At 40.9% G+C, this 24,197-nt stretch overlaps 1 protein-coding gene and 1 long non-coding RNA gene across 7 annotated transcripts in view; one reads left to right on the top strand and one right to left on the bottom strand.

The window, feature by feature from the left end:
* Positions 1-24,197, top strand: part of vwc2l (von Willebrand factor C domain containing 2 like) — a 359,062-nt gene that overhangs the window by 25,916 nt on the left and 308,949 nt on the right. The window lies entirely within an intron of this gene.
* LOC134293461 (uncharacterized) lies at positions 245-21,871 on the bottom strand. The gene is made up of 4 exons (XR_010000415.1): positions 21,755-21,871; positions 19,091-19,181; positions 1,073-1,158; positions 245-730 (listed from the first exon to the last, which is right to left on the bottom strand). It is a non-coding gene; the product is annotated as an uncharacterized LOC134293461 (long non-coding RNA).

The following is a 24,197-nucleotide window of genomic DNA, read 5'->3' as shown; positions in this document are numbered from 1 at the left end:
CACATAGGTGTCTCTCAACATCTGTGCCCCTTCAGATGTTGATGAGCTACAACCTCAAGCATTCTTCCCTACTGGCTTTGTTGATGAGGGCTAGATATTCTCCACTCCCTAGTTTATAATTAGACTTTGTGGGAGATAACATTTTTGCAGGAACTAACCATGATATGAAAAGTTTTCTTATCCTTCTCCATCTTTCTGCAGAATTTTCACAAGGCCTTTGAGCTCAGACTTGTTTTTCTCTGCTCTTATATGTTATTGCTTACCTGTGATCAGAGCCAATTTTCTAGCAATCACTTGTGGTTCATTTGTTTCTTTATATAGTGCCATCAGTGTACATGGTTCTTTCCAGGGCACAGTGACATGATTCCAATGGTGTCAAAAACTGGCCCCAAATGCTTTGCTTTGTGTCTGTTCAACTTGCCCTTCCATCCTTGCCTTTTCATGTTACCACAATTGAAGAGACACTCCGCGATTGCCTGTGCCGCTTGTGTTGCTTCCTCCTGGGCAGTGACGTTACAGCTACTGACACCAACTTCCTGCATGCCACTGCTTTACATATTGCCCAAGGTTTTGAAAATCTTCTCACATCTCTCTGACATCTGCCATGGTATCATTAACCTCTCTGATCATGGTGCCATTTTCATATCTTTGGAGACAGAAGTTTAGCCTTTTGTCCAATCCATTTAAATGAAATGGAAGAGATCTCAACACAAAGCCTTGTGGGTTGCTTCTGGAAAGATCATTTAAAAAACAATTTATATCTATTTAGGAGCGCTTGGCTTCAATTCACCTCTCATTCATACAGTGCTGCCATTGCCAATATCATACATACATCCACAGGAAAAAAGGAAGCAAAAAAAAGTTGGAAAAAAGAGGCATAGGATTTTATCACATGGAGGTGACAAAGCAATATAGAAGCAGGATTCTCATAAATAATCCCTATTGCATGATGCCCAGCAACAAGCAACGCCCGTTGCTTATTCACCACCTCCCTGGATCAAAGACATCTCCAGCTATTGTGACAGGTAAAATCTGTCAATAGCCTCTGATCACCCACAGTGCCACAACCTACCTGGTGCGATGATCCCAGCTACTTCTCTGCAGGCATGCTGGTGACATCAGGGGATAGGATTATCCTCCACTTTCACTCTCCCCTTGCTGTAAAAAAAGAATGTGTTTTGAAAAATAACCTGTACTCACAGGACAGCAGAGTTACATTTCCAACCCAGAGGTGCAGAAATGCATTATTGGAGCATTACAGTTGTGTAACGCTACCAGCAGTGTGATAATGTGGGTCATTTTGCTGGTAAGATGATGCCATCTTTGAATGAATGGCATGGGATAGCAGCATTGTGTGATAAAATCCATAGATCCTTTGAATGATAAATAACCTTCCTCTTGAAATTGCTAAGGAAAGACTGAGTTTGAATACAATTCAGGTCATTAAGTAAGATTTCCAGATATCAGAGTTGGGATTCTCATCCCCTGTCCTCAGAGCAAGGGGGAGGAGTTTCAGAGTGAGATTACTGCCCTTAAAACTATAACACAGTGGTTCTCAACCTGTGGGTCCCCAGGTGTTTTTGGCCTACTACTCCCAGAAATCCCAGCCAGTTTACTAGCTGTTAGTACTTTTGCGAGTTGAAGGCCAAAACATCTGGGAACCCACAGGTTGAGAACCACTGCTATAATGCTATCTGTCTCTATATATGTGTTTCTCTCTCTAACATTGTCTCCTTCCATATACACCCTTAAACTAGAAGATAAATTGGAATCATGGATACCTAACAGTCAGGACTGTGTAACACTAGCTTACATGTTTGTAGCTGGTACACAGGAATCTGGCCATTATTATTATTATTATTATTATTATTATTATTATTATTATTATTATTATTATTAAAAATAAATAAAACCTAAAGGCAGAGGATCATTTTGAAAGGTTTTATGTTCAAATTAAAAAGTAAAAATTGCAATAAAATGGTACATTTTAAATTATGGCCAATGTTTTATTTTTACTACATTTTTTCAGAAACCAAGGCTAGTAAAATATAGTAAAAAAGAAACATATCATTTTAAAGTTATTCATATCTGATTAGTAATTCCTATGATGACTTCATGTATAAGTGGAGGACCCATGAAGGGACATTCCACAGAAAGTGGGAAATGCCAGTGCAGCCTCAGAAGGCCAGCTGCCTTTGGTCTCTGCTACTTTCCCACCGAACTATTCAAAAAGGTGAGAAATGGATGCATGACAGAAAGGTTAAAAGAGATTGATTCTTCTTTTAGATTCTCCCAGGTTTTTTGGATCAAATTTTCATTAATTTCTTTACACTTATACATGAGTACATACAGCAAACCTTTCATAAGGACTTTAAATATTTGGGATTTTATTCACCTTTTATATTCTTACGGTATCAGTAAGTTCTACTACTTTTAAGCATTTTTAGAGGGAGACTTGTGTGATAATGAGATCTCCATTTGAGAAGGTACATGACTATACCACTTGGAAGCCTACAGGAACAGCAATTCACCTCTTAAAGTCACCCATGCCACTTGATCACATACCGAAATACCCCATTGCACAACTGATTGTGCAGTTTACATCATGCCACTGTGTACTCCTGTTGCCCAATAATCAGTTGGTTGATAGATATATTTGTGCCTTGGAAAGAAGAACTCTTTGTAGAATAGGTACACTGAGAGAACTCCTTCTAATCTAGATCCAAAATTGGAATTTGACCCTGCCCAACATCGTGAGAAGTCACCAAGCAGATTCTAGCCTGAAAGTACCCTGTGTGTGTGTGTGTGTGTGTGTGTGTGTGTGTGTGTACATTCTCTCTCTCACACACACACACATACACATATTAGCAGTTATAGTTGAGTTGTGCATTTTCCGGGCTGTATGGCCATGTTCCAGAAGCATGCTTCTGGAACATGGCCATACAGCCCGGAAAATGCACAACAATCCAGTGATATGGCTATGAAAGCCTTTGACAATATAGTTATAGCTGAATCCATTTATTTGGGCCATATCTACCTCTACTTCATTAATTCAGTTTTAAGCATGCTAGAACTGCTCCAGTGCAGCCTAGGAGCTTCAGATGTGGCCACCCACATTGACAGCTGGAACAAGGGTGTGTTGAGGCTGCCAACTGCATCACTGCAAGCAAGCAGCTCCCTCCCAAAGGCTTGTAGCCAACATCACATTTGTGATCACTTGGCTTAGCACTGTGATGTGACATCATCAGAAATGTGATGCAACCAGGAGGCCTCTTTCAGGGAGCTGCTTGCTGGTGGTGATGCAGCAGTAGACCTGTTGATGGTATGAACAGATGACCAGTTTGGATCCAGCCTGATCCAACTGGTCCACACAACCTATACTGTAGGTACTACTGAGCTGCATTAACAGCTGGAACCAGTGGTTCCATTGCAAGTCCAGCCATATGTCATGTGGACTCCTCGCAACAACTTGGTGAGCCCACTTTATTTTGGCTTTGGACACAATGCAAAGTGGGACAAATGTTTCTTACACTTATATCTATAACATTATATATGGTTCTGCAGTGAATGTGACAACAAATTCCATTGCTTCTGAAGCAACATTAGTGTCTGAGGCAACAAAATTGACAATAAGTTGGTGTAAATAATCAAATAGATGATGACTGTAATGACTTAAAGGAGGAGAAGGACAAAGATAGAGGCTTGGCTATCGTACAAAGTTAGCCCAAGGTGAAATACCTGTTTTATACTCTTTCCAACGTAAAAAGAGTACAGAACATTTCAAAAAGGAAGGAAAATGGTCATTGTAGGAATGAATGGTGGGGGTGAGGGGAAGGGAGCATCCATTTGTACACATATATGAAATCCTTTAGATAGATTGCAGCTATAAAAATGGAAATGCTTCTCTACGGACCACAAACTATTGTTCCATCAAATGAAACAGAACCATTTTTATTCTATTGTGAAATCCTATTCCATATTTAATTCACTTTTAAATGGTTGCAACACACGCACACATATAGAAACCTTTTAACTTCAAGTTAGGGGCACTAATCTATTCTTCTGCCTAGTCCCCCTTTCACTTCAAGTACTTAAACAGTATTTATTTATAAAACATATAGGCTGATCTACGGAATCTGCATAGGTCCCTAGTGACTTGCATTTGTAACAGGTTAGGGTACACCATGTTTGCTTACTGCCCATCACATTACTCTTCATTATAGTATTAACTGGGGGCTTCTTCAAGCAGTTGTCCAACTACATAGAATGTATATAGCAGGATTTTGTCTTGCCAGCACCAAGGAGTCAGTCAGGCCAGGCATCATATTCCAGGCCTTGTGTAGCCTATGAAATCATTGACAGAAAGCATGTCACTATTCTCAACTATGGCTCTGCAATATCATGCGGCTTCATATCATGTGGCTTCATTTCCCAAAGTGGTTTCAAAAGTCTCCAGCTAATTTTTGGTCTGTTTGCTGGTTTTGTTATTCTTGCCACATATTGCACTAACAGGGCTTTATCATCCTGTATTCCCAATTTGTTCTTACTAATTTGATTGTTCACAATGTTGACATGGACAAAGGTGCAATACACTTGAGTAATCCTTCAACAATTCCTTTTGGAGGCTATGATTCCAAGTCCTCTATCCAACATGGCTACCAGTCATTTTGGCTAGGGAATTCTGGAAGCTGTCATACAGACAGGGTAACTTTTTGGAGCTCTGGGTGTATGTAGGGGCTTAATAGTCTATTGGACTATATTTTTAAACCATAGCTAGATGATAGATAGATAGATAGATAGATGATAGATAGATAGATGATAGATAGATAGATAGATAGATAGTAAATAGATGAAAAACACAACTCTTCATATCCTTGCTCTGCAATAAATGTCTTTTATTTGGTGGAAGGAATGCTACTGACTAATCTACAGCTTAGAGGCAGAGCCCTCACTTTGCACAGACCTGATTCAGCCTCCGATATTCTGTTTAAATGGACTCCAGGTAATAGATGTTGAAATTGGACCTCTTGTTCAAGACCCCAGAGAACTAACTTGTTACAAAGGAGGCTTAAAGGCCACAGGCAGTGATGTAGGAAAGCCATAAATAAGTGGTAGAGAACTTGCTTTTGATGCAGAAAATTCAAGCCCTGTCATCTTCAATGAGAAGGATTTCTGAAAGCAGGTAAGGGGATGCCGGAAATGTAGAAGTCAGAGTAGCATTCTGATAAGTAGACTAATACAGGGAGTTGGTCAAACAAGTGCTACTTGTACTCCTCAGCCATTCACTTCCGAGATCTTCCGAATTCTCAGGCAGCAGACCTCCGTTTTCTAGGCACCTGGCATCATCCCAAACCAGATTCACATATTCATAAATAAGCCTCAAAGACTTTCCATGTGCCAAATTCAATGAGACCTTTGAAAGATATCCTGCTAGGCTGGATTGGTCATGGACATTATTTTTTTTCTGAAATCAAGATTTTCTGTGGTTTTATTCTGCACTTCCCGAGGACTATTACATAATTAAATGTACTTTGCATCAGAAATGGACACATTTGGCAGGCATGCAGTGCATTTCCAATAAATAAAATACACACAAAACCATGCATATATTTTAAAGATATGAATGGCTAAAATGCATTCAGTTGAAAAATGGGCATGAGCACACATAAGTCAATGGGAAAAAATCTATATAAAACCACACAGTTGTTAAAATGTGGGCAAGAACACAAACCATTTTTATCCACGAAAATATTACACACATTTCCTTGCGAGAATAAAAAGAGCAACGTCATGCAAATGGATACAAGCAAGGGCTAGGAAGAGGATTAGGATCAGAACTGAGAGAAAAACAATATAGGGAGATTTGTAAGCTTCATATGCTTGACAAAGAGAGCCCCCATCTTCCTTGGGTCACTTTTTGCCTGGCTTCTCAAGGCAAAAAAAAGATCAATTTCATTTCTGTACATTCAAAGAATAAATAAGAAGGAAATTTATTTATGAACAGAAACTCTCTGTTCTTATGCATTAAAAAAGGGAAAAGGCATTGTACAGAAATATTCCTAAATTATATTTCAAAGTTATGTATGTATAAGTAAAGAAAACCATCAATCCCATTCTTTAGGTCCAATTATAAATATAAGTAGGGCCAGCAATTTTAAGGGTGTTAGGATTATCTCAGGATTTGAAATGTTACAGAAAAATCCTGAGTTCTAGGGATGAACCCTTCTGAAGTCATAATGAAATTACATTAAGCATCACCCAGGCTTTTGGTTAAGATCGCCCATCCCCATTATAATCATAATTATATTCCTCGGCCTTTTATATTGGTCGCACTTCTCCTGGTTACTTGATATTGGCTCAGGGCTTCTCTCTTCCCAGATTGACCTCAAATGAACTTGTAGCACTTTATCTAAGTTTTAATCCGCAACTTATACTGTGCACTTTACTAATCTACTAGTACAGCCTTACTATTTTTAATTCTATGTTTTTAATAAGTTTTTTTAAAAAAAAAAAATCTGCTTAGTGTGTAAATGCTATTACTGGTACATGTTATTGTTTGTTGATTTATTGTATATTGTTATTGTTTTTGTATCTGATATTTCTGTGAGCCGCCCTGAGTCCCCTTCGGGGGAGGTGGAGGCGGGATACAAATAAACTTATTATTATTATTATTATTATTATTATTATTATTATTATTATTATTAACTACAACTATATAGAATATAACACCACCACATCATGGGATAGAGGTTACAATTGTGGCAATTGTGACTATCAATCATGAATATAAAACAGTGACAGATAAATAAATCTAGGTAACTAATGATTGTAGCTCCTCTTACTTATTTTACCAGGCACCAGCTTAATGGGGAGAAGATCTATTCTGCTATCAATGGGGACTTGTATGAATGACATTTCTACCAGGTTTGGTAGGTTTAGGCTGTTGGTGGTTACTTTGTTAAGTGATATTACCTTTGGACTTCATCCCATGTTCTTCAGGCTTCATTTCCATGTGTTTGGGAAATGGAGTTCCATGGGAGTTTCCCAGAGGCTATCAGACAATGTAAGGACACTTCCAATGGGACTCTTTGGCTCTCTACTTCCCAACTCCAAACAGTAAAATGTAAGGGAAAGTGGGGAGAAGACAGAGAAAGACGTGGTAAGCACATGGGATGACTGGCCATCCCAGAAGACAGAAAAAGGAGGGAATGGGGTAAGACGCTTCCCTCTGCTTTTGCTTGCTCCAAACACCCACCCACCCATCCCGCCTGTCTGATGAGGTCCTTAATATGGATAATAAGGGGTTCCATCCATTAAGTCTACATAATGAGCAATATATCTATACACACCCATGTTTTTCAATGCATTTATCTTGCCCGATATTCCTCTCACTCCCCCTGAGAACTAGAGTAGGTGGTTGTGGCTTCTGAAAGCTGGAGATCCAACCAGCAACTATTCTTGCTCATTAGCTGGAATCCTGTTAGTGACTCAGTGTTGGCACAAGCATCACTTAAATGGGTGTAGACCCCATTTTGATTCGGGTCTAGTAATGGTGACAGGATGGCAACAAACCCCTTGCTGGCACAAACCATGTGAGATCCATCAAGGCAACTTTATCTCCTCAAAGGAATGCCTATGGCTGCCATGTGCCATAGCATTACATGCATACAACCCCTTTCTCTCCGTTGCCTCCGCCATAATCTCTGCCGCTTACATAGTAATGCTGGTAAATAGGACCATATTAGCTATCACCAATGTTTTGGAACACTGTTTGAAATTGATAAATCTTTGTTCTGCCCCTGCCCTTGCTTTGTTTTTAATCAGCAGGAGGGAGTGGAAGGGCTTCAGCTCCTTTATCACGATTAGTTTTTGTGGCATAAAGCGTCATTTCTAATTTATTCGGCCTCTTCTGTTCCTCAGCCTCACTAATTCTTTGCGCTGTGGGCTCCTTGGGAATAGAGACGGATGTGGCTGAGGGAATTGTCATAACCCACTCACAGCACAAAGGACATAGTGGCTTATGTGTCTAATTGATGTGTACTAAATAAATACACCAAAGCCGACTTGACAGCTCATAACATCAACAAATAAAAAAGAAAACATATGTAGCTAGTTGAAACAACTAACAACTCCTCTGATTCATGAGCATAAGTGTTTGTAGTATTCATCAAGCATTTACCATTTACAAGTAAAGAACTGTTTCTCCCTTTATCATGGATTCAACAATCTGGTCTGCTCTGAAAGTGAAACAACCTCATCTATTTTTGGATAGATTTAGTGCTAACTAAATGTCTAATTCTGGTTCACTTGATTCCCTACTCCCCAACTATTCTCCCCAAGATCAGAGACAATGTAAAGTAGAGACCAAAGTAATCTTATTTCTCATTCCTCAAATGTCTTTATGTTAACAACCATCTTGAGTAGATGGCTTTTTTCCCCTTAACTATCCGTTCCAGTTTATATCTTCCTTGCATGGCTCTAATTTTAAAGCCCCCTTTGCCCTTGATTTGTCTTACTTGTTTTCTTTCAAACTCATTTCCTTGTTCTCTGCTCCTTCCCCACTATACTTTCACCAGCTGGAATTACCATCACAATAAACACCCCCTTAAGAATTGCCATTGCCCTGAGCATCATTAATATTTACAACTACTCTACAGCTATAAATGTACCCTGTGATATGCCTCAGTTTTTTTTCTCAATTTCCTGCTGATGTATCTGCATAAAACATAATCCTATCAAAGCAAGGAAGAGGAAGAAGAGGAGGATATATTGTCTATCAACTACAAAGAGCACCCACATGCAAGATAATTCAAAGTACAGTTTAACTGCTGGCAATTTAGATGATTCCTCCTCTTTCTCTTCTTAAATAGGATGGCTGAGATAGTCAGAGCACTACAAATTCATGGGTCACCATGCTACTGATGAAGAATAGGATCTAAAGTTTCTGTTAAAAACAAGTTTCTAGCCCTGATATTTATTTCACAAAGTATTGCAACACAGAGATGTGCTGACAGCCAAGCTGACTCTGCTTTAGAAGGGACTCCATTGTTCAGTTGACAATTCCATTGTCTGCGTAAAGTCTTAATCCTTCTTTATTATTCACTTTCCTTATTGTACTGTCATCTCTACCCTGGTAAAGAAGTAGATCTCTTGTCAACCCAACCCACATAAAGAATAACTGAATTCTGTAGTTATTTCAAGTACAATGGAATCATGCAACGGATATGGTTATGAAACTTTCTTGGTGCCAACTCTCTCCTTCTATGAAGGCTGTCTTTTATATGAAGGCTGGAAAACTCATCCCTTGTCTGATTGGCAAGTATCCCTTATTCTAAGATGTCCCCTACTTGATGGTTAGAAAGAATTCCTTTTATCCAGGCTGATTAAGAGATAAAAAATAAAATAAAAACAAACCTGCATTTGAAGTTGTGGGCCATTCATGAAGACAGAAATGTGTGCATAATGTAATTTATGAATATAATTGTTGTCATTTGTCTTCAGTTTGTTTCCAACTTATGGGGACCCTACAGTGAACATATCATAGGGTTTTCTTGTTAAGAATTGTTCAGAGAGGGTATACCTTTTCCATTGCATTCTTCTGAGGCTGAGAGAGTGTGACTTATTCAAGGTCATCCAGTGGGCTTCCATAGCTGAGTGGGAACTCAAAACCTCTTCTCCAGAATCATAGTCCAGTATCCTTACTATCTACATTTATTATGAATGTAGATAGTATGTTATTTTTTACTGAGAAATGTATGGTTAAGGACCTCATCATATTAAGGTCCCCAAACTGGGTGATAGCAGGGGGATTCACCACGTGTTGCCGGCACTGTCTCCTGCAATGCTTTGATATCTCTTCAGGCAAGTAGCGCACTGGAAGTAGATTGACATCATGTGATGCGGTGTGGTCCAAGTGTTGTAGGACAAGCAATTTTGCCCATCTGATGAAGTCCTAAACCAGTAGTTCTCAACCTGGGGTCACCAGATATTTTTGGCCTACAGCTCTCAGAAATCTTAACAGCTGGTAAAACTGGCTGGGGTTTCTGGGAGTTGTAGGCCAAAAACATCTGGGGACCCCAGATTGAGAACTACTATCCTAAATCAACCTCAACCTAAATCAATTCAGTACTTAGGTAGAGTATGAAATTGTTAAGAGCTAATTTCTGAGTGTCATCTCTGAATGCCATAAATTTGACTACCCCTTATTGGTTTTTAGAAAACCTGGCAGTGCTATTGACAGAGTACACTTGCTGACTATGCTCCAGCTGTGTAATTGTGACAAAAGGACCACTTTAATGTCCACTGGGGCTAATATTGCCCAAGGTTCATTCCCTTGAGCTCCAATATGAATTTAAATATTGACTTCAATCAGTGCTAGAATGTGTCTCATTTTTTTCTGTTTTTGTGATTGGATTTTAATGCTCTAGCTAGAATTGAACCAAGACTTGAAAGAGTCCCTGTGGAGGCCTGACACATATTTCATTTTGTCCATTATAGAAGTTGTCAAAAGTCTTCTAAGATACCCTGAAAACATGTGGACAATATTAAAACTGTTTGTAATTACATTAAAAGAGCCATTTTGATATGTATTTTAAAAATAGTACAGACAATTCCATGGGGACAATGAATAGTGATTGAAGGAATATTTCAAAAAAGTTGAAAAATGCTTGGAAATGTGTTGTTTTTTTAGCATTTAGAAATGAGAAGAATCCTCAGTTTCTGACAGCCTGTGCAAAAATAGCATGTGGCTATGGTGCACAGAAATCAAATTTCTCTGTTTAGGAAAAGCATTCATTGTGGAAGAAATAATATTTCTCAACAGGAAGAATGTTGTAAAAATTGCTCACTGGTTCCATTGAAAAGAAACATAGAACTTTAACACATGAATTATCATCATCATCATTATTTATACCCTGTCTCTACCAACAAAGTCACTATCACACAATATTCATAAGATCAGGGATAGTGAACCACTTACTGTGGTGGTGACCTTCACTATCATACCACTCTATTCATTGTGTGATAGCAAGATACAGGTTTAACATGGGGAGGTGGCAGAAACAGCAATGGGTTGAATATGGTGTTCTGTGATATGAATCATCACCAAAGTTTATGGTCCTGCTTCAATGCCTGTTTGCTATCTTCATGTGATAACTTTTTTGTGGAGACTTATATTCCTAATGCTGTAGAACAGTGGTTCTCCACCTGGAGTCTCCAGATGTTTTTGGCCTACAACTCCCAGAAATCCCAGCCAGCTTGCCAGCTATTAGGATTTCTGGGAGTTGAAGGCCAAAAACATCTGAAGACCCCAGGTTGAGAACCACTGCTGCAGTAGATGAATGCTGTTGGCTGGGATATCAGAGGGTTGCCCCAAGTTCATTGATGAGTTTTAACTCTTTTGTGTGCAGGAGGTAAAGATTTACAAACATTGCATTCCTGAAAAATTGTAGGTCTGTTTGCAGTTTGTAGGATTGGTTGGGATGAGGATCAGGGGGAAGAGAGGGGTGCAGGAGGAGGAGGAGTGAGAGGGAGGAATTGTTTATTTAGGCAGAGACAGGAAGAAAAAGAAGTTCCTTTTCTCCCATTTCCAGTTCATATGCACAGGTACAGTATCCGGTGCAAACTCAAGACTCAACCTATGTGTTTGAATTGCCATATGAGCACTGGCACGAAGGAGCCATTTGGAAAATAATTCCCTTTTTCTTTCCTCCTTTCTGCAGTCCAAGATGGTTTTTAACATAATGACATACATCTTTCAAGGAGCCCTGGTGGCAAAGTGTGTTAAAGTACTGAGCTGGCTGAACTTGCAGACTGAAAGGTCACAGGTTCAAACCCCGGGAGTTGGGGGGGGGGGGGAAGCCGCTGTTAGCTCCAGCTTCTGCCAACCTAGCAGTTCGAAAAAATGCCAATGTGAGTAGATCAATAGGTACCCCTCCGGTGGGAAGGTAATGGTGCTCCATGCAGTCATGCCGGCCACATGACCTTGGAGGTGTCTACAGACAACGCCGGCTCTTTGGCTTAGAAATTGAGATGAGCACCAACCCCCAGAATCAGACATGACTGGACTTGACGTCAGGGGAAACCTTTACCTTTACCTATACATCTTCCAGCCCCAGTCTTTCATGTGTAACAACGGAAGTGTTATTCACATCCCTAAATTGGACAATTTCTCTCAGGGCCCTACCACCCAACCATACCATGGCAGAAAATCCCACAATATCTGCTATGAACTGTGTTATCTGAGTCCACACTGCCATATATTCCAGTTCAAAGCAGAAAATGTGGGGTTTTATTCAGCTGTGTGGAAGGGGCCTCAGACACGCAACACCTTTTTGCTTGCTTGTTTTTCATTTCCCACCTTTTACCTTAAGCCCAGGAATGAACGAAGATTGCTCTTTATCAGGTCATTTTTATTATGCTTAAAATTGTTTATTGACTTAACTTGCAAGCTAATTTAATGTAGACAGCAATCAGGTTATACAGAAAATGCTAGCTTATTGTTTAAGTGAATGCAATTGATAGACACATCCAAGTCACATATTTGAAGCATGCATATTTATGACGGCTACAGAAGAATGTTTTCACGTCATTGCTCTCATTTCCTTGCTCACTACATTTTACAGCTTGCTCTATCTGTAACAGGCAAGTTGAGTGAGTTGTGCTTTCCATAAGAGTGAAGTGACATAGCTATTCTGGATATAAGTCTGAGCCCTAAAGGAGCCAATGAAGGTGTTGAACCTATTAGATTAAAACACAGAGCAAATTCAGTGCCCACTGACAATGAAGAAACCTGCTCCCTCATTTAATCAAAGATTACTATTTGAAATAACTTTCCACATTCTTCCAAATGAGTCAAGAAGGCATCTCAGCTCATCTAATAGAACAGGCAGGCTATGAGAACATATTTTCCTCTAGGCATATATGTGTATCAAGCATATATGTATGATATGCCATGTGCCCCTGAATAAAAGGGTGGGGGCTTGTAACTGAAAACAGTGCCATTAGAGGTGACCTTCTTTCAATAAGCTAAATGTGCCCACTGCCTTTTTCATGGAACTAAGATTTATGATTTCTCTGCAACTTAAACTGTTGCTGTTAGCCATAATTGGAGAGGTGCTACCACAGAATGTTGTCCTAATGTTCAAGCTGTTTTAATTACAGTGTTAGTCACATTAAAGCAGGCATTAGCAGCCATATCATGCATGACTTTTCAATTCTAGAGTTAGCTAATAGTGACCCTCAGAAACACTCACCGTAAAATGTGAGTCAATTAGGAACACTGAGCACGCTACAGCCAAAGTTGAGCCCATTAATGTCTATGGGGGAGATATAAGTAAAAGTTTAAGTATAATAATAGAAGGGGAATATTTTAAATCTGTTCCAGTGCAATGTAAGTGCTCTTCTAAGATCATCTATGTCAGGGTTGAGCAAAGTGCAACCCTCTAGCTGTTCTGGGGCTGCGAATCCCATCGACTCCCACTAGCATACTCAATAAACAATAATGTAACCACATTTTTTACATAAAAATAAACTCTCCCAATTTGTGAATCATGACGCTGTTGAATGCTGCCATCATAGTTATGAAAAGAAAGTGGACAGGTCCCAATCTTTCTTAAAGATATTTGTCTTTGGACCTAATCACATGGGGGACTCCCCCCTCCCTGGTGCCATTTTGCCAACTTCATCACAGCGATGTTTCCCTCATCACACAGATCCATGCTGGCTCCATTGGAATCAGTACAAGACAGGCAGACTCCTATGTTTGGAGGGAAGCTTCCTAGCAAGGCCGTAGCCAGAAAAAATGGGGGGGGGGGTGAAAATTTGGGGGGGGGGGGGTTGAACCCCTAGCAGCCCCCCCCCCCCCCCCCCAGCTGCATTCTTGTCAATATCTGCTTGAGATAGTGCCTGGAGGTACTTTTAATTTTTTGCGTCTCATAGACTTAGCATGGGGATTTGCTTAACCAGTCAAAAATTCATGAGTAAACCAGGTGTTTTTTTTTTAAGCTGAAATTTGGGGGGGGGGGGTTGAACCCCCCCCCCCCCCCAAAAAAAACCCTGGCTACAGGCCTGCTTCCTAGGATGCTTCCACTCTGGTTGTGGACAGGGCCTCTGGCGGAAGTCCAGTGATATTGTGTGATGGGCAGCATGCCCATCTGTCACTGGATTGGTGGGAAAGTGTCCCAGGAAGCTAAAAAAAACCTGTTTGATGAAGTAGTTTAAACAACATAGGCGATTTACCTAGTTCACACATCTTCATCAGTCATTCCTCTTGCATTTGGTCAGCTGGTTTCTTCCACCTCTGGGTCTAATACAATTCTTACAACAGTTATCATATACTGTAACATTCTCCCAAACTGAAACTATTTGTTCTGAGAGTAGCTGTTCAACCTCAGCATTCTGTAGCCATCTCTAGCAGCAAATGGATTTCTCCCCAGCATCAAAGGAGGTTGAGGAAATCATTACTGCCTTTCCATAAATACTTATTTTTAAGGCTAGGTATTAAGATAGCTCAAGGCTCTTAATTATGTTAAGATTAATGGATCTAACAGGAGTACCAAAACATTTTGTGTTTTCCTTTTTTGTTTAGAGGCCTCTCAATTCTGCAACCCTAACTTGTAATTTGCTCAGCTTTATATAAACTAAGTACTATCCCCAAGTAGTGAAATACCTGAGCAAGATAGGCACAGTAAGATTGGAATAAGATTCAAGGAGACCTGATTCACATTCCTGCTCAGCCATGGAAACCCACTGGTTGACCTTGGGCAAATTACACCCTCACCCTCAGAGGAAAAAAAATGACATCTTGCAAAGGAAATCCTATGGCACAGTCACTATAAGTCAAACCTGACTTAAAGACATATACAACATTATGAAATAGATTGTATGCACTACAATAGATCTGTGTAGTTGTAGGTACATACACCCTGGTTGGAATCCTGTGCTTGAGATATGTACACCTATGTCTTGTTTTTGATGGAGAAAAGGGGCTATTCAAATCTTCCCACTAGGCATCTGTCTTTTTTCCCCCTTTTACTTAATGGTTGTGGGATGGCAGGAAGTAAAAGGGAAGGCAACCAAGTAGGGGTTATTGTATCCTACCCCATGTACCATTCTCTCAAGCTACCAGAAGAGAGAGATAACTTGTCTCCTTTTTTTCTGCATTGGTGTAGAGGACATGGAAATGCTCATGACAAGCATCACACTCTGCCTGCCTGATACAAAATCTCAGATTTTTTTAAAGGAGGAAGATGGTTAACAATTTATATAAAATGCATTAATCAGCACCTTGTGCTTCCCCTAAAGAGTTCTTTCTGCACAATCTCAAAGAATTTCTAATACCTGATAACATGTTTCATTTCCCTTTGCAATTCTTCCTTTGCAGCAGCAAATGGGAAAAAATGTCACATAGAAGAATGGCCCAAGGCAAAATGTGATAGCAGAGGAAACACCGGGGGGGGGGGTGTGCTTAAATGTTACATAAGTCAAAGGTAAGGTGGAGGTCATAAATCCCATCACACAACCCTATACTCCATGTAGGCTATACAGAGACCACAGCTAGAATTCTACTAGTGAGATACAGAGTCATAAATCATGGTATTCATGCAGGGCAAGTTACTTTCCATAGCACAACCAAGGTATACTGCTGACAGTGGCAGAAGCAGAGTTGTAGATGCAGCAACATTGTGAGGTTGTATTATATATTTTGGGTGTGCATTAGAGCTACGAATTGTACAATGGCACTCAGCCATTGGCATGTGCTGTTCCATGTGTAGATTACATAGTCTTAGTGTTGGGGATGTTGGACAACAGACAATGAGTGTTTTGGCCAAGATTGAGTGCCAGTGGAGCAGAGAGCCATGCTAGTGTACTTAAATAAGCATCAGAGCCAGAAAAAGTGGACACAAGGAGGAGCTCTGGGCACTATCCAGTATCCCTTACCACCAGACATGTACAGAAAGCCCGGGGCTAGTTATCCTATAAGAGCAACCACTGCTTTCTATCCTACCATTTATTTTTTCTTTTTATAAAGAAAATCATTAAATTGATATCTCCAATGTCCCACCCATCTGCCCGCTGAATCACCCCAAGCCATAAATAAGAGAGAAAGTGGAATTGGCTTCCTGCCAGGAAGAGCTCTATGACAGAGGAAAGCAAAGAATGGAAATATAGAAAGAAATAAAAAAAATAGAGAGAGAAGTGCAGGGAGAGGGGAGCCTAGAAATCACTGCAGCAGCAGAGATTGGGTGGCATAAATTGGGGCGATATATTGGATGCATGACTGTTCAAAGAGTTATACTATATATTTATTCAGTTCCCCTATCCAGCAAATACCAGGTTAATACCCTCATTCCTTTATTGAAGCATGCTGGAGGGTGTCTCTCGGGAAGATCAATCCATAGTCACCTCAGCAAGCTGAATCTGCTTTGTCAGCTCCTGCCAGGCTGCAGGCAGCCCTGTGTGTCAAGAAGAATTCGGTGTGTTAGGACAACTTTGGCTGACTTGGGGCGAGATAAAGAAAGAATCAACAACCTGATATAAATTACATCTCTCTCTCTCTCTCTCTCCCTCTCTCCTCCTGCCATTTTCTGGGAAAGTGAGAGGCATATAGGCAAAAGAGAAATGCTCAGTTATTATACTCCAGAACAACTGATCAATTGGGGGTGGGGGATCAAATTACTCAATGTGATTGCTTCTAGGGTGTGCAGATAACCAAAGCCCTGTTTAAAGTTGCCACAGGACCTGTGTGAGCTTGCAAGGGAAGCACAAGCAAATTCCAAACTCAGACTGAATGAATATGAGCTCATCTTCCACACATCTGGAGCCTTGATAAGGCAGTCCAGCTTCTCAGAGCACAGCATGGCTTCTACATTCATTCAGCCAAAGGTATCCAGAGAAAGGTGGGCAAACAGCAGTGCTCCAGATGTTGTTGGACTGCAGCTTGCCAGCTTAATCAAAGATGAAGAAGAGCCAATTTTAGCAATCTTTTTCCTGCTCCAAAAGTTTCCAAAATTGCAATTTTCAAACAGTATTTGTAGTTTTAAAAATTATTCTGCACAAAATTTGCATATGTTGTTTTTGTGGAGAAAACAGCACCTCCGTTTGCTGCACAGGAAATGTTGTTTTTTGTGTGCACACTCACGCACACATTTCGTGAGGAATGAGAGCAGGATATTAACTTCTGTACAGAAAATGCAGTTTCCTGTTTAGAAAATGTGTAGTTGGGGTCACAGCAAATAGCATTTTCTATGTCCCTGCAGAAAAAGCTGTTTCTTCAGCAGTAAATACTGTTTTCTGAGCAGAAAATTTTGTTTTCTGCAAAAAAAACAAAAAACAAAACAAAAAAAACCATGTGTGAATCAATCACAAACTGGAAGTTTCATCAGTTCAGAATCTTTTTCATCAGAATTTCCCAATACTCCAGAAACTTGTGTTTACAATCATTAAAAAATATTTTGAATATATTTCAATCCCAAAACAAACTGATATCAGTTTGCAACAGTTTCATTATATATCTAGGGAGAGTCTTCCAGTAGAGGCATATATCTCATATATCTCTTAGGCAGGCATATATCAAAAGAGATGTTCCTTAAAGTACTAAACCCCCAAGCAAGTTAGGGTTTAAATGTCATCACCAGCCCTTTGAATTCAGATTGGAAGCACACTGGCACTCAGTGCATTCCTTTCTGTTATCTGTATGTTACTCCAGTCAGCTGTTCTGTTCCTGAATTTAGCACTAGCGATTGCTTTTAAAACATCTCCAGTAGCAGCCCTGTGTAAAGCACTTTGTTATTATATGTCTTCAAACCAGCTCTGACCTATGGTGACCCTATCACAGGGTTTTCTTGGCAAGATCTATCAATCAGGAGTTTGCTATTGGCTACTTTTTATTCTGAAAGAGTGTGGCTTACCAAAAGTCATATAATACATTTCACAGATGAGTAGGGATTCATACACTGGTCTCCCAAATTTTTGGCCCAGCAGTAAAACCACTATCACAGATTGGCTCCTTGAGCACAGACTACTATGGCAAACCCATAGAAGGCAAATCAGTTGAAAGCACCTCAAACAATGGAGTTCACTTGAGCTTGCAGTGACAGAGATGTATTTGGGGATACTCTCAGTCTATGCACCGACTTCTTCAGGGGGAGTGCAACTCCACCTAGAACTTACCTAATTCCTGGATTTAAGAACTACCAACTCACACAGTCTCTGCTTTATTGGGATTCAATTTTAATTTATTGGCCCTCATCCAGCCCATTACAGCATTCAGACAAGGAGAAGTAGAGCTGAGTGTCATCAATACAATGATGTCACTCCAACCTCAAATGCATTGTGACCTCACCCAGAAGCTTTATATAGATACTAAACAGTGTCAGGACTCAGGAACAAGATGGAACCATTTGGCACTCCACAGTTTCATGGCCATGGGAAAAAATAAGGAATTTCCTGATGCTATACTCTAGAATTCGGTCCACAGATAGGGGTGGAACTATAGTAAAGTAGAGTCTCACTTATCCAACACTCACTTATCCAACGTTCTGGATTATCCAACGCATTTTTGTAGTCAATGTTTTCAATATATCATGATATTTTGGTGCTAAATTCGTAAATACAGTAATTACTACACAGCATGACTGCGTTTTGAACTACTTTTTCTGTCAAATTTGTTATGTAACATGATGTTTTGGTGCTTAATTTGTAAAATCATAACCTAATTTGATGTTTAATAGGCTTCTCCTTAATCTCTCCTTATTATCCAACATATTCGCTTATCCAACGTTCTGCCGGCCCGTTTATGTTGGATAAGTGAGACTCTACTGTAATACAATGTCTCCCACTCCAATATGATTAAGCCAGTCAGGTAAGATACTATAATCAGTGGTATCAAAAGCTGCTCAAAAATCTAGGAAACACAGCAATATGCCAATATGTCTTCCCGCTGGAGTAGGCGAGCCTGAGAGTGACGGGTACGAGACTGAAATGAGTCCAGATAATATGTTTTCTCCAAAAACATCCGGCACTGCCTAGCTATCACATGTTTGAGTACTTTCTCCCTGAAAGGGTATTAACAATAGGCAGTAGTTCTCACATATCTCTGAATCACACATGGTCTCTTCAGGACAGGACACATGGCAAGTTCAGCAGCTTGGCGGTTTAATCCACTGTGGCACTGGGGGCTCCTAAAAGGAGAAATAAATAGATCTCAGACCAAATTAAGCCAGAACTCTTACTAGAAGCCATGATGGCCAAACAGGGACTGTAATACGTCTGACATGTCATGTATTTATTTCGTGTTAAAAGCATTCCATAATAAATTTAAAAGTGTTGAAATAAAGGAAATCACAAGCAGCTAAATAGTTTTAGACCAAAAGTGGGCAACAGCGAGGGGACATAGAAAGAGCCTCCTCGAAGACTGAGTGAATCCAGTCCCGCAGGCAACATTTCTTGTAAACGGCAATCTTTCCAACCCAAAAGCATTGCTTTTAAACTTTTAACTGACATGTCATGAGCATGCATGACTCATAGAAAGGGAAGGATGGGATATTTAGAACCTCCAGAATCTGCCCTGCCACCTCTGTCAATATGTAACAGAAAGTGAGCAAATTCAAATAAAAGCAGGAGCTTTCATTTCTTAGTTCTATCCACGTAGATTTTTTTTTTTACTTGTCTGATCTCTCTGCATGAATAGGTACGTTTGCTAGAAAAGGACAAGAGTCTCTTATGATCCTCTTCACTTCCGTATTTCGATCTTTTAAAATACTTCCTAGAAATGTTGCAATGGAGCAGCATTTGCAAGCTCAAAATACAGATGTCAAATAAAATATTCTTCATTGCTTCAGTTCAATACACATACACACACATCTTGTATTATGTTGCTATTTTATTCTGGGTTTTTTTTCTCCTTATTTTAAATCTAGGCATCTAGGCATCTAGGCTATCAATCCCTTGTCCACCTAGTTCCTTGAATGTAGCAACAGCTTAACTTGAAGGAATGAAATAAATGGAAGCGTCTCAATAATTTGCATTTTATGCCAAGGAAAATTTCATGCTGGGCTTACTTAAACTTGAATGGTCAAGTATTGTAAAAGATAGAGAAGCAAGGGCAGTTGGGAGAAAAAGTGAGCAACCAAAGTAGAGACCCCAGTTTGCATGAGCACAAATCCCAGTGGTTCTCAACCTGGGGTCCTCAGATGTTTTTGGCCTACAACTCCCAGAAACCTCAGTCCATTTACCAGCTGTAAGGATTTCTGAGAGTTAAAGGACGAAAACATCTGGGGACCCCAGGTTAAGAACCACTGACATCCTTTCCATAGGTTGCAATTCAGCTGCAGTCTTTGAGGCCCCTTCCACACAGCTGAATAAAATCCCACATTTTCTACTTTGAACTGGAATATATGGCAGTGTGGACTCAGATAACCGAGTTCAAAGCAGACATTATGGGATTTTCTGCCGTGATAGTCCCAGTTATATAGCTGTGTGGAAGGGCCCTGATTCTCAAGAGCTTCCTGGTAGAAAACCTCTGCTACGTGGAGGATCAGGTTACAATAAAAGCCCTTCTCTTGGGCCATGCTTAATGCACTGAACAGAAGTCCAAAGGCCAATCTAAATAATGGCTTCAGATGAAAAGGAGCTGTTTTTTTATACCAAACACTCACATTTCTAGGGGACCTCAATGGCAACCATTGGTAGACTAAACTGTTCAGACCAGGTGGCATTTGCCTCAGTCAGTTCTGTTATTTTTTCTTCTACTATACAAATGGGAGGAGAAAGATTTACTCTGAGTAGAAATTCAGTGGCATCTACTGACTCCCATGTCAACAGGAGTGGTAAATCTACTCCGAGGTCCCTTCCACACTGCCATATAACCCAGAATATTAAGGCAGATAATCCACAATATCTGCATTGAACTGGGTTATCTGAGTTCACATTGCCATATATTCCAGTTCAAAGCAGAAAATGTGGGATTTTATTCAGTTGTTTGGAAGGGGGCCTTAGTTTCTGTTGGGAAGATGGAAATTTAATCCCAGATTGGATTCCTTGCCCGGCTGACATGGAAACCACGAGGTCTATTGTTCTGTCTTCTCCACCTACTAAGCCACGTTCTCAAGGTGATTGATATTTCACTAACAGAATGTGCATTATTTATGTATATTCAATGTATATAAAACCTCTTCACCTCCAGATATTCTAGAAGCCACACTGTGGAATTGCAATTGAAGCCAGGTGTTAGTCCCTTGTGAGGCAAGACCTCGGGCTGCCAGTGTTGATGCCTTTTGAGGATTTTGGCTGGAGCTTATACCCCATATTAAGATGAAGGCTTAGCCAAATTAAACCATTTTAGACTGTTTGGATATGTCAAGAGGCAAAGTGGACAGCCTTCTAAAGTGACCAACTGAGACCTGATACGTGGAATTGGGATTGGTTGCACACACCCCTTCCACTAGCAGCCAACCACTCCCCATCCTGTTTAGGGCCCTTCTATTCTGCCATATAATACACATTATCAAATACAGTAGAGCCCCGCTTATCCGTCTTCTGCTTATCCGACACTCTGTATTATCCAAGGCCTGGGGCACCCTCCCTCTCTCTCTCACCGCCTCCTGGGCCAGCGCAGCAAAGGGGGCGGCAGCCATTTTCCCCTGCTCTCTTGCTCACTCACCAGGCCAGGTCCTGGGTCTGCTGCCACTGCCGCCGTTGCTGCCAGGACCAACCTAGTGAGTCTGCCCACCCTCACTCTCACTCATTCACTCACCCATTGGGCTGGGTCCTGGTTCTACCCTTGCTGCCGGGAACCAGCTCGGTGAGTGAGCCAACGAGTGAGGGAGAGCGAGGAGAAGCAAAGGAGCAGCAGCGACACTGCCCCCGCCACTTGTCCTCCTCCTCCTCCTCCTCTCCCTCCAGAGCCAGCCTGCCTGAGGAAGAGGACAAGCTAGACTTGGAAGGTGCCCCGCTGCTGTTTCTCGTAATCCTCCTCCCCTCTTCTCCCTCAGAAGGAGAGGAGGAGGGGGGGGCTCTTCTCCAGCAATAGGGGAAGAAGATCCTTATTCTGCCACCCTCCCCATTATCTAACAGTTTCGATTATCCTTCAAACTGCCCGCCAGTTTAAGATGGATAATCAAGACTCTACTGTAATCTGCATTATTTGCTTTGAACTGAATTATATGAATCTATACTGCCATATAAAAAGGTAAAGGTTTTCCCTGACGTTAAGTCCTGTCATGTCTGACACTGGGGGTTGGTGCTCATCTCCATTTCTAAGACGAAGAGCCGGCATTGTCCATAGACACCTCCAAGGTCATGTGGGCGGCATGACTGCATTGAGCACCGTTACCTTTCTGCTGGAGCAGTACCTATTGATCTACTCACATTGGCATGTTTTCGAACTGCTAGGTTGGCAGAAGCTGGAGCAACAGTGGGCGCTCACTCCACTCCCAGGATTTGAACTTGGGACCTTTCGGTCTGCAAGTTCAGCAGCTCAGTGCTTTAACACACTTTGCCACCGGGGCTCCTATACTGCCATATAGGAGTTCAAAGCAGATCATCTGGATATTATATGTCAGTGCAGAAGGGGCCTAAGTTAGCTCTCAGGTCCCATCTACACAGCCATATAATGCAGTTTGAATTGCATTAAAATGGTCAGTGTAGACTCATATAATGCAGATTGAACTGGATTATATGAGTCTACACGACCATATGATGCAAGTCAATGCAGATAATCTGTATTCTGAAACTGGATTATATGGCACTGTAGATGGGGCCCCAGTATCTTACAGAAGGAAGGCAGCATTGCTCTTTTTGGCATCTTACAACCTCATCAGATGGGCAAAATTGCCCATCGTACACGGGAAGCTTTTTATGTTGCCACTGCAGTGGCATATGCCAGTTCCTCTTCACTTTTGCTATGGAGCCCACCAGCTCCCATCCTATGACCTACATCTATTTCAGGTGGGACCTCAGGGCAGAAGTGAAGAGGAACTGCAGTGGCAACATAAATAGCTTCCTGTGTTGAATTGCAAACAATGGGGGGAAGCCGGGCAATGTGGAGCATGGATTGACGGGTTCCCCATGTTGGCTCCTGATGAATTCGCCATGATCCGTGGTGAATCATTTAAGGTCCTAATGTCTTTCTGGCTGCCTGAACCACCCATGATGACACTTCATCTCACAACCACATACACAATGCATACATTTTAGTTGAGTGGATTTTTCCCCCTCAGTTTTTTCCCTTCTAATTTATTTACATGCTTGAGAGGATAGTGCTAATGCTAATTCAATTGAACTTCACTCAATGCAAATTTGAAAGCTGTTTCTGGCGGGGGCTTGTTCCATAATTGAGACACCTTTAAATCCTGACCCCAGTCAATCCTGGAACATGGCAATGTTGGCCGAGGCACACCCCAGAGCACATGCCGTGTGCAGCATTTGCCTCAGAATGGTAAGCAAACAAAACCGTGGCAGCTGGCGTGAATCATAGCTGAGTAAGAGGAGCCCGGGGGAATTAAAACAGATGGAGTTGACAAGAGACTCAGGAAACAGAGCCAGAAGTGTCCCCACAGTGCCCGTTCTGTTATCAGCTGTCTAGCTCCAGTCACTTTCTTCCCTTCATTGAGAGGAATAGCTTATTGTTTGGATAATTAATGAAACAACTGGCTCACTGTCTGCACCTACCTGAGCCAATGCAGTTCTACATGTGTCTACTCAGAAGTACGGTGCTTCCAGGCATGTGGTCAAAGGACTGCAGATTTTGTTCCCCTGGCTTCAACAGGGTTTATTTCTTAGTAGACATGCACAGGAATTCATTCTAAGTCATTTGGTTTCTCTAATAGCCTCTGTAATAAATATTTAGGAAACAAAGTCCTGCGTCAATGGTTTCTAAACCAGTGCTCTCCTGGCATGGAGATTGGAACAGAAGGTTGAGAAAACAACGTTGCAATATGTTATAGTCGTTTAAAAGCCAGTCAGTGAAAAAGAATTAGGAAGCGGTTACATCTGTACAATTAATACTAACTGTACAATTAGTACAATTAGATTCAGGATATGAAAAATAGCACAATACTATGGTGAGGTCATTGTTGATGCCAAAATAAACTTCCTTAAACAAATTACAATGAATTTCTGATTGCATAATGACCAAAAAAAGATGTACAAGTGTCTGTCCCTGCCCATGAATTCAACTATGCATAGCTTAAAAATGT

The sequence above is a fragment of the Anolis carolinensis genome, chromosome 1, assembly GCF_035594765.1.
Source record: "Anolis carolinensis isolate JA03-04 chromosome 1, rAnoCar3.1.pri, whole genome shotgun sequence".
NCBI lineage: Eukaryota > Metazoa > Chordata > Lepidosauria > Squamata > Dactyloidae > Anolis > Anolis carolinensis.
Note: the sequence above shows the minus strand (reverse complement) of the source record. Positions and strands in the feature narration are given on the sequence as shown.